Raw genomic sequence first — 11,617 nt, forward strand, 5'->3', positions numbered from 1 at the left:
AATTTACTCGAAACGAAGTCATTTAGAATGTTTTTAGAGCATAAACAGTAGTGTATAGGATTTCCTGAAAGCGCGTTCACGACGCTACGGAAACCGCGGCAGACCAAACCAGATGAAAGTGCGCATTCAGCGTCTGCTCTGCTGATAATGCAAGCGTAGAAGAAGAAATGTGCTGTTTACCTGTGCAAAGAAAGAAACAACGAAAGAAAAATGTCTGAGGACTTCAGTGTTGAGGAAGAGCATGAGTTCTTTGCCGAGCTGAATGCGCACTTTCATCTGGTTTGGTCTGCCGCGGTTTCCGTAGACTCGTGAACGCACTTTTAGGAAATCCTATACACTACTGTTTATGCTCTAAAAATATTCTAAATGACTTCGTTTCGAGTAAATTCTGGATGCTACCCACTCAGGACACTTGGAATACATTGGACGAGCAGTATGGAGGAATATTGACACGTTTTTTGTGGACTTTTATGGACCTTTCTGCCTCGGGCGCCATAGACCTCCATTATTTGAATGTCAGCAGACAGCAAGAAGCCTCCCAGATCTCCAGATGCATTTGAGATATCAAAAAAGTACTCCAGAGTGTTGTTCAGCATGGGGGTGAGTAGAAAATGAAGGCTAATCATGTTTTGGGTGTACTATTCCTTTAAACTCAACTCAGCACAAAAACACCCAGGAACCAGAGCTGAACCAGGAGAACCCAAACCCAGGGTACAGAGGTTCAGTGAATGTGGTGTTGAAGGTGTGGAGGTGGATCAGAGAGTCAGAGGAGACTCTGTAGAAGGACAGGATGCCAGCAGGACAGTCTACATAGACTGCCACTCTGTTAGAGGCAGAGGAAGAGGAGATAGATGTTTCTCTGCCGTTGTGCCAGACAGAGTAACCGTTGTAAGAGCATCTCAGACTCCAGGAGTGATAATTCTCTCCAAACCTGCAGTCTAAACTGCCTCCTTTCCTCCTGACTCTTCTCTGACTCACTGCTATATTAGCATATCCTCTCCACTTGACCTCCCAGTAACATCGACCAGTCAGACCATCACTACACAGCAGCTGAGGTTCATCAAATCTATCTGGATGATCAGGATAGGAATGAAACTCCTTCACATAGATCACAATCCTGTTGTCTTCAGACATTTTCAGTTTTCTGCTCACTGTCTTTGTGTCGATGGTGATCTGACAGGAATCTGATGGAGAGAACAGAAACAGTTCGGCTGCAGTTATTCATCATTTATTGACTCTTTGATGAAGCCTCCTGAGTGATTGATGGACAGATTGAAGATGGTTGATGTGAGCTGCTTTGCTGTCATGAATCTGATAAAAAAAATAACTTACACTTCCTCAGACCTGGTGTCAACCATCGTTCTCCAGCAGGCTCCACCCTGAAAGGAGGAGGATATCAGACCATCAGAAGGAAAACAACATGACCTACACTGAGAAAAACATGGTCCAACATTTTGATGTGTCTGTGTTGGGATCTGGAGCTGTACCACCTTCCTCCAGCAGAGTGCGCCATGGGTCCTCCTGAGCTGAGCCTCCAACACACCTGTGGCCCATCTCATCATCAGGGGATCCACCGCTATATAACCTGCCTTCAGACCTTGCCTCAACGCCGCAGTGTTGATCTAGTTTGGTTAGCAACCTGATCCTAGTAAACCTGAGAATCTTTGCTATCTCCTGTAGAGATAAGATTCTAATTCTTCCTTGTTTTTTGCCTCACAGGAATCCTGTCTCTCCTTGAAGCTCTGGATGAGCTTAACCTGCCGAGCCTGCCCTCGTGAGCCAAACCTGAAGACTCTTCTCTGGATTCCCCTGCAGCTCTTGGTTAAGAGCTGGAAGTCCAAATCAAGGTCTGCCCTCAAAGTCAGAAGTAAGACGCTGAAGCAGTTATTGGGCTCTGCCGAACAAACAGTCTCTGGATCCAACAGTTACCTCTCTCAAAGAGAAACCCGGAGTCCTCCAAGGTATTCGTCAGCAAACTCAAAGACTCATAACTCATCAGTCCCTGTGCTAACTGAACTGTCATCCCTGCAGACTCCAGTGAACCTGCCCCCAGGCCTGAACCTGTTCCAGTTGCAATATTCATGTGCTTGTGTTACAATAAACCTTGTTAAACTTTTCATCAGCCTCCGTTTGTGTTCTGCATATTGGGCTTACTCAGTAACCAATCATGACAGTCTGTTTGTTGTAAAAAATCCAAATAGGGAAAGTTATACAACAGAGGGCCTCAGGTTAAAGTTGAGCAGCCAAATCCACGGTGGTGGTGCCATGATGGCTTCGGTTATAGCTCCCGACAACCTGCGTGCATACACACCCTCACCTGGACTAGAAACACCACCTCACTGGTCCAAAGGGCCCAGAAGCGCTTGGACTTCCTGCTGAGGATGAGGAGAGCCCACCTGCCCCCCCCATCCTCCCCACCTTCTCCAGAAGCACCATAGAGAGCGTTCAGAGCAGCTGTCTTACTGTGTGGTGTGGAGGCTGCAGCGCCTCAGACTGGAAGAAGCTGAGAACAGCAGAGAGGATCATGGGGGCTCCTCTTCCTTCCATTAAAGACATTTCATCCCAGCGCTGCGTGTCCTGAGCCCGTGACATCATCAATGCAGGACCAGCAGGTTCTGCAGCAGGTTCTTCCCCACCGCCATCACACTGATGAATGTTGAGAAAACTCTAAATCATGTCACAGACTCTGCATCCAAACCAAAAATACTAAATATCAATAGACGGGTGGCTGCAGGTGGGGACCAAAGACCACTTCTCAGTGCCCATGTTGCCTGGGTGATATTTTGGTTACATTTTAATGCAGCGGGACAACTGCCACCGTCTTTGTGCAAGGAGGAACAGGAGGAGCACTGCCAGAGCATGGGAGAATGACCGCCAGCAGTCCACAAATGTGCAAATGTCTGCACAAACCGAAACCACAGATGAGGGTTGTGCTCAAAGCCTGAAACAATGCAGGAGGCTTATTATTTAACAGGGAACACCAGGATTGGTACATTCACCACTGGCACCCTGTGCTCTTCACAGATGAAAGCAGGTTCACATGAGCACAGTGAGGCTGGAGACACAATGGAGACTGATCTGCTGCTTGCAACGTCCGATTTGGCAAAGAGTCAGTAATGTTGTGGGGAGGGCCGAACAATCCCTCACCAAGGGTAGCATGACTGCCATCAGGTACCAAAATGAGACCCTGAGACACTTTGTGAGACCATCTGCTGGTGTGGTTGGACCTGGGTTCCTCCTAATGTGGGACAATGCTAAACCTCATGGGGCCGGATGTGTCAGGTGTTGCTGTTGGTTGAATGCATTTATGCTATGAACTGGCCTGCTCATTCCCCAGACCTGAATTCATTTGATTTCCATTGATGATTTTAGAGGGATTTTGGTGTCAGAACATTCATCTTTGTACAAAACAAAGTATTCAATGAAAATATTTCATGCATTCAGATCTAGGATGCATTATTTGAGTGTTCCCTTGATTCTGCTGCTGTAGATCATCAAATTCTCCTCAACCAGCTTCCCAAAACTACTGGACCCTCTGAAACTGCTCTGAACTGGTTTCAATCATACCTCACTGACAGAGTGGAGCACATCTCAATTGGCAACACAAATTCCCCTGTGGTGTCCCCCAGGGATCAGTCCTTCATCTTCATCATCTACATCCTCCCCCTCAGTCATGTTATCAGCCACCATGGAGTCTGATTTCACTCGTACGCTGATGATACACATCTGTACATATAATCTGAGTCTCATCCCGCTGCAGCTTCAACAATAGCATCATCCTCTTTAAAACTCACTGCTTGTCTGGAGGAGATAAAGATGTGGAAGAAACACGATTTTCTCCAGTTGAACAAGATATTTGATCCAAAAGAGACAACTACCATGAATACTTGTGCAGAATCTCCCATGTTTTGTGGAGAGCCCTTTAATTTTGTTCCTTTTACTTGTAGCAAAGTAAGTAAGACCTTTAAGACATTTCAACATCTTTTTCTGAATCCCACATTGTAGCATGGCATAGACAATTCACGTTAGCAGTTTGAAGAACACCTGCTTGCTTCTGATGATTTCCTTTAGCTAACCAATGAGTGTTTGCGTTCTATGACTCATCCAATCTAGTTTTCACTAGATGTGGGTGGAGCCAATGATCTGCATTGGATGGAGCACATGACGGGAAATAAATATTTAGAAACATTAAACCAGGGGTAACCGATTGAAAATCAGCTGGTCTGAATAAAGAAAATCATCAACCAGTAAAGATCCTGAGACATTTATCATACACATTTTTACAGCATTGGATGTCATGAATGATGATGATCATCATGTAAATCCAGCCAGATGTTCACTTCTCTATCAGACCGTCTCTGCACCTGCAGCAGGTTCCTCCATACCTGAGATCTTCCAGTCCCCATCCTGGATCCTTCAGTCCAGCCAACAGGAGTTTCAATCCTGACTCTCCTGGATGATTGTAGCTCAGGTCCAACTCTTTCAGATGGGAGGGGTTGGATCTCAGAGCTGAGGCCAGAGAAGCAAAGCCTTCCTCTGAGATCAGACAGCCTGACAACCTGCAGACACACAATTTAACTCATGAGAAGAACCAAAGAACTTCTGAAATGAACATTTATAGTAGAAATTTGAGCTGAACCCTTCAATACAATACCCTCTTTTTCGTACTATAGAGCAAATCCCATTATAAGCCACGCCCACTAAGTTTTTTGAAAAAAGCTTGAAACGTACATATTTAAGCCGCACCAGGCTATAAGCGGCTAATATCTACTGAACTGTCTTTTACTAGCGGAGTGTGTGACGTCATCCGCGCGCGCCAGCTACCATTTATTCATCCTGTTCGCTGAACTGTCACAGATGATCTCGCTCTCCAAATAGAATTGAACGATTCAGATTAGATTCAGAAATACTGATTCTGATTCATTGGGCTAGCTAATCTGAATCGCTCTATTACATGAATAGAAGGGGTAGAGCGTAGCTGCCTGTGGCCCGGACTGCCTGTCCCAACTCCAGTCCGGCGCACGGATGACGTCATACGCGCGCCACTTTGTTTGTTTGATATAAATATAAAAAATCTAACGGCGGATGTCTCGGGGACAGTGATTGGCCTCCATGTTCTGAATGCTGGCGTACCATAAAGAATAAATGATAAACAGTTTAGTTTGTGCCTTCAAGTCGGAAGACGTTACTTGGATATAACCTAACGGAATATCTTCAGAACGGCTCCAAATGACACTAAACTCATATGAATGAGTAGAACATGATGGAATAACGTAAAATCCAGGGGCCAATGTAAATAAAATGGTGTTCTCGTTTAACTGCCTTATAGGGAGTTAATCCTTTTTTACCCATTCATTCTAGGAAACATTTTCAGATTGTTTTATTTGTTTTTAAATCCTTAAAAATCATCACCCCCATTGCACATTTGTTAGAAATATTTTATTTATACTCCGTTTGTGTTTCATGGGTTGTGTTCTAATGAACTATTATGATGTATAATGTGTGATTCATCTTTTATTAACTCTTGCTTAAGATCGTTCTAGATAAAGGTCATGCAACGGACGGGTTGTGAGAGAGGCCTGAACATCCTCTATCACATGTTTCTTCTAAACATGTGTTCTTGGAACAATTCAATTGTAAAACAACCACATGCTTTGTTTTAACATATGTGCAGAGGTTTAAAGTGAGATCCTTTTGTTTCCCTTCCCCTTAGTTAAACCTCAGCTGGTGTAATTAGGGACATCCCCTTTTCTTCAATAAATAGTGAGGAGAAAGCTGAAGACTGCATAGTGGGGTGGAGACTGTAAACTCCGCAGTCTCTTCCGACTCTCCTTGCGAGTAACTAAATTAATTGTCTCTGTGCCTTCTTTCTTTCCCTGTATGTATGTATGATGTTTTAGGTGCTTAGACCTGACACCATTGCTGCAGTTTAACAGCCACCATGTTTCTTATGTGAGCTGACCAATTGGTCTTGTAGGTAGTGAAAAATAGGCATGAACGAATGGGGACCAGGCCTTCTCTGTAGCCAGTCCTGCACACTCAAAGGATATGCTGCTGTATATCAGGCCAGGCATCCAACATGAACATTTTTAGGTCTCTTCTGTTTGTGCCCCTACTGTTTTCTTTACTTATTTAATGGTAAATTGAGTTGGAATTAAAGTTGGTTTTATGTGTAGAACATTTACATAATCTCTGATAGAAGCTGACAGACAAAAATCTGGTTCCAGCAGGATTGAGAACATTTACCTGAGAATTTCTAGTTTGCAGTTTGGGCTCTCCAGTCCAGCAGATAGAAGCTTCACTCCTGAATCCTGCAGGTTGTTGTTACTCAGGTCCAGTTCTCTGAGACTGGAGGACTGGGAGCTGAGAACTGAGGACAGAGCTGCACAGCTTCTATCTGAGAGGAAACAACCACTAAGTCTGAGGAGACAGAGAGGAAAATTGGTAATTAAACAGCTGATAAAAAATATGTTTATTTCTCTCCGTTACCAATTTGCTCATTGAAATGATTGATGAAGTCGTCTTATTTTACATGTGTCATGTTGCCTTCCTAAGTTGTGGGAAGTAACTGTCTTTATTTCAAAGTCAGTTGGCATGAATTGGAGTTGAGAGGGGGAAATCAGTGGGATAGTACTCCTGCTGACCGTCCAACTGGGAGTTCTAGGACAAAACGTGCTATCACCTTAATGTCATGATTTTAATGGAGGTTTTTAGGACCCAAATGCAGAGACCAGGAGGCAGAGGTGAGTCTTACGGGTTTAATTATTTTTGCTGGCCAGGGGAAAAAAATAAAACATTTCCTCTCATTTATTTTTAAAGAACATATTATTTCTCTTAAACATTATTTTAAATGCAAACAAATTTACAGTAAAAAGTGAGGTAGCTTTATTAAATAAACTTGTAATTTAGTATTTGATTAAATTTCATTCAGAAAATTGCAAAATACTTAGTGCAAAATACTGAGCATAAATAAAACCATTCAACAAACAGCAGAATAATTTCATTTGTTATATTGTCGTGTTTGTGTTGTTATCTCCATCTTTGCTGCTGCAGCATTGGTTGTTTCTACTGAGCCTGAGACATGAATATGCAGTGAATGCAGCATTTAATGCGTCTGTTTCCCTGATGTTCTCCAGTTTCATAGACTGACAGCCACAAATTAATCATCTCTGTTCTATTTTTGGCATATTTGCTGCACACTGAGCAGCTCATTAGCTTAGCATCAACATAAATAAACCAGTCTCTTGCTAAAACATCTTTACAAAAGCAAATTTTTTTAAATACATTTTCTCTTGCTGTCTTTATTATAGTTGTTGCACCAACTACACTCACCGGCCACTTTATTAGGTACCCCATGCTAGTAACGGGTTGGACCCCCTTTTGCCTTCAGAACTGCCTCAATTCTTGGTGGCATAGATTCAACAAGGTGCTGGAAGCATTCCTCAGGGAGTTTGGTCCATATTGACATGATGGCATCACACAGTTGCCGCAGATTTGTCTGCTGCACATCCATGATGCGAATCTCCCGTTCCACCACATCCCAAAGATGCTCTATTGGATTGAGATCTGGTGACTGTGGAGGCCATTTGAGTACAGTGAACTCATTGTCATGTTCAAGAAACCAGTCTGAGATGATTCGAGCTTTATGACATGGCGCATTATCCTGCTGAAAGTAGCCATCAGAAGTTGGGTACATTGTGGTCATAAAGGGATGGACATGGTCAGCAACAATACTCAGGTAGGCTGTGGCGTTGCAACGATGCTCAATTGGTACCAAGGGGCCCAAAGAGTGCCAAGAAAATATTCCCCACACCATGACACCACCACCACCAGCCTGAACCGTTGATACAAGGCAGGATGGATCCATGCTTTCATGTTGTAGACGCCAAATTCTGACCCTACCATCCGAATGTCGCAGCAGAAATTGAGACTCATCAGACCAGGCAACGTTTTTCCAATCTTCTATTGTCCAATTTCCATGAGCTTGTGCAAATTGTAGCCTCAGTTTCCTGTTCTTAGCTGAAAGGAGTGGCACCCGGTGTGGTCTTCTGCTGCTGTAGCCCATCTGCCTCAAAGTTCGACGTACTGTGCGTTCAGAGATGCTCTTCTGCCCACCTCGGTTGTAACGGGTGGTTATTTGAGTCACTGTTGCCCTTCTATCAGCTCCAACCAGTCTGGCCATTCTCCTCTGACCTCTGGCATCAACAAGGCATTTCCGCCCACAGAACTGCCGCTCACTGGATGTTTTTTCTTTTTCGGACCATTCTCTGTAAACCCTAGAGATGGTTGTGCGTGAAAATCCCAGTAGATCAGCAGTTTCTGAAATACTCAGACCAGCCCTTCTGGCACCAACAATCATGCCACGTTCAAAGTCACTCAAATCACCTTTCTTCCCCATACTGATGCTCGGTTTGAACTGCAGGAGATTGTCTTGACCATGTCTACATGCCTAAATGCACTGAGTTGCCGCCATGTGATTGGCTGCTTAGAAATTAAGTGTTAACAAGCAGTTGGACAGGTGTACCTAATAAAGTGGCCGGAGAGTGTATATATACTAGCTGAGTTGTTGTTAGACGACGTTAGGGGTGTGCTCTTCCACTATGCCTCCATCTGATCATGTGCCACAGCTTAGGGGTCCCTTTGGTCAGTGAGCATGACTTTCACCAGGGAGACTTAGGATTGGATCTCACCTGCATCCTCTCTTGTGTACCTTGCTACACATGTTTGGTGTGAGGGAAGAACATTTATACTGTCTCTGCATCCTCCTCTGGGACAAGTTTAAGAATCAATACCATAAGCTGGCTTCCCTTTGATAGAAAACTTCTGCATGTTTTACTAAATGGCTTCTGAAAGTTTGTTAAGATTGCCACTATTTAAATAAACTGAACTGACTTGGGGAAAAAAATGTCTTTCTTATTTCAAATACTCCCTCTTTCTCCTTGTTTCTCTGTGTTATTATTTTGTTTACACCAACCAAGTCATTTTTAAATTAATTTAGGACCATGATCTGTGCTGGCTAAAACTTCCTTCTTGCGTAATCTTTCATGTGGGCCTTTTAGCTTCAGTAACTGTAGCCGCACTGCACAATCGCCAATGTGTGTAGTCTATGTGAACGCTGCGTAAAGCCTCATACATGGATTGATTACTTTGCCTCAATGCATCATTTGTTCACACTTTTGCATTTTGCAAGAAACCAGTTCATTATAGATATATATTGAAACAAGTCAAATCCATATTGATCCATATTGAACTCGTCGTTTGCAAATGATCACTATCAACAATAAATACAGTAACAATCAATGTCCTTACAGAGCTTTGTTGGAGGCTTTAACCACAGGCAGCAGCCTCAGGAGAACCTCCTCTGAAGCAGAGAACTTCTTCAGGTCAAACTCATCCAGATCTTCTTCTGATGACCCTAAGATTAACCCCAAAGCAGACCACTGAGCAGGAGACAGTTTATCTACGTAGAGACTTCCAGAACTCACAGACTGTTGGATCTCATCCACTGGAGAATGGCCCTTCAGTTCATTCAGAACTTGGAACAGATTGATGCTTTTCTCTGCAGACACATTGTCACTGATCTTCTTCTTGATGTACTGAACTGTTTTCTGATTGGTCTGGGAGCTACTTCCTGTCTGTGTCAGCAGACCTTTTAGGAGTCTCTGATTGGTCTGCAGTGAAAGTCCCAGGAGGAAGCGGAGGAACAAGTCCAGGTGTCCATTTGGACTCTGTAAGGCCTGATCTACAGCCCTCTGATGGAGAGACTTTGGTTCATTCTGTTTAGATGTTTGTATTTCTTCCATCAGGTTGATCCCAGAGTTGATGAAGGTCAGATGAACATGAAGAGCAGCCAGAAACTCCTGAACACTCAGATGGACGAAGCAGAACACCTTCTCCTGGTACAGCCCTCTCTCCTCTCTAAAGATCTGTGTGAACACTCCTGAGTAAACTGAGGCTGCTGTGATATCGATGCCACACTCTGTCAGGTCTGATTCATAGAAGATCAGCTTTCCTTTCTGCAGCTGATCAAAAGCCAGTTTCCCAGAGACTCAATCATCTTCCTGCTCTCTGGACTCCAGTGTTGATCTGTTTCAGCTCCTCCATCATACTTGATCTTCTTCACTTTGGTCTGAACCACCAGGAAGTGGATGTACATCTCAGTCAGGGTGCTGGGCAGCTCTCCTCCCTCTCTGGTCTTCAACACATCCTCCAGAACCGTAGCAGTGATCCAGCAGAACACTGGGATGTGACACATGATGTGGAGACTTTGAGATTTCTTCATGTGGGAGATGATCTTACTGGCCTGTTTCTTATCTCTGAATCTCTTCCTGAAGTACTCCTCCTTCTGTGGGTTGTTGAACCCTCTGACCTCTGTCACCATGCCAACACAGTGAGGAGGGATCTGATTGGCTGCTGCAGGTCGTGTGGTTATCCAGAGGAGAGCAGAGGGAAGCAGTTTCCCCCTGATGAGGTTTATCAGCAGAACATCCACTGAGGTGGACTCTGTAACATCAGTCAGGATCTCCTTGTTGGTGAAGTCCAGAGGAAGTCGACTCTCATCCAGACCATCCAAGATGATCAGAACCTGGAAGTCTTCAAAGCTGCTGATTCCTTTGGTTTCAGTGAAGAAGTGATGAACAAGTTCCACCAAGCTGAACTTTTTCTCTTTCAGCACATTCAGCTCTCTGAAGGTGAATGGAAATATTAACTGGATGTTCTGGTGGGCTTTGCCTTCAGCCCAGTCCAGAGTGAACTTCTGGGTTAAGACTGTTTTCCCAATGCCAGCCACTCCCTGTGTCATCACTGCTCTGATTGGTTGATCTCTTCCAGGTACGACTTTAAAAATGTCTTCTGGTCTGATTATTGTTTCTGGTCTGTTTGGTTTCCTGGATGCTGCTTCAATCTGTCTGACCTCATGTTCATCATTGACCTCTCCAGTTCCTCCCTCTGTGATGTAGAGGTCTGTGTAGATCTGGTTCAGAGGGGTTGGACTTCCTGCTTTAGCGATTCCCTCAAACAGAGACTGGAACTTCTTCTTCAGACTAGACTTTAGTTTATGTTGAGAAACTGCAGCAAGAAGTTCTAAATCAAAATATAAAATAAAGTCAGGAATAAAATGTGATCTGCTGAAGATTTGTAGAAAAAAAGCTATTCCATTTCTTTAGACATCAGTAAATGTTTGACTTATTAATCAGGTTAAATCTTTGCAGAAATCCTCTTACTGCTCAGCAGACGGTCAGACAGCTTCTCCTGCTTCATCCTCCTCAGGAAGTTCACTGTGATCTTCATCAGTGCCTCTCTGCTGCTCCTCATCTGCTCCTCATCCTGACCTTCTAACACATCCTCATCGTTTCTCTGACTCTCTGAATATTCTGGGTCATCTACACCATTGGGTCTACACTGGGTCATCAGACCCTTCTGGATCTTCTTCAGCTCGTTTTTTGCAAAAGTTACAACCTTTTCCTCCAGTAGCTGAAAGAGAATAATAGATGAAAGACACATCAGACTGAAACCACTGATGGTTCGATAGTCCAAAAAGTGTGTTCTAGAGGTAACTGTGCATATTCACAGACCATAAATATGGAGTCCAGCTGGATTTGATACTGGTCGGCAGATA

General features: G+C 43.9%; 1 pseudogene; it reads right to left on the reverse strand.

Annotated features, from left to right (window-relative positions):
• Window positions 1–612: 612 nt before the first annotated feature.
• The window catches only part of LOC119791946, an 18,998-nt pseudogene continuing 7,993 nt past the window's right edge, over window positions 613–11,617 (reverse strand).

The sequence above is a fragment of the Cyprinodon tularosa genome, unplaced genomic scaffold (genome assembly GCF_016077235.1).
Source record: "Cyprinodon tularosa strain WSP-4 unplaced genomic scaffold, ASM1607723v1 ctg406, whole genome shotgun sequence".
Taxonomy (NCBI): Eukaryota; Metazoa; Chordata; class Actinopteri; order Cyprinodontiformes; family Cyprinodontidae; genus Cyprinodon; species Cyprinodon tularosa.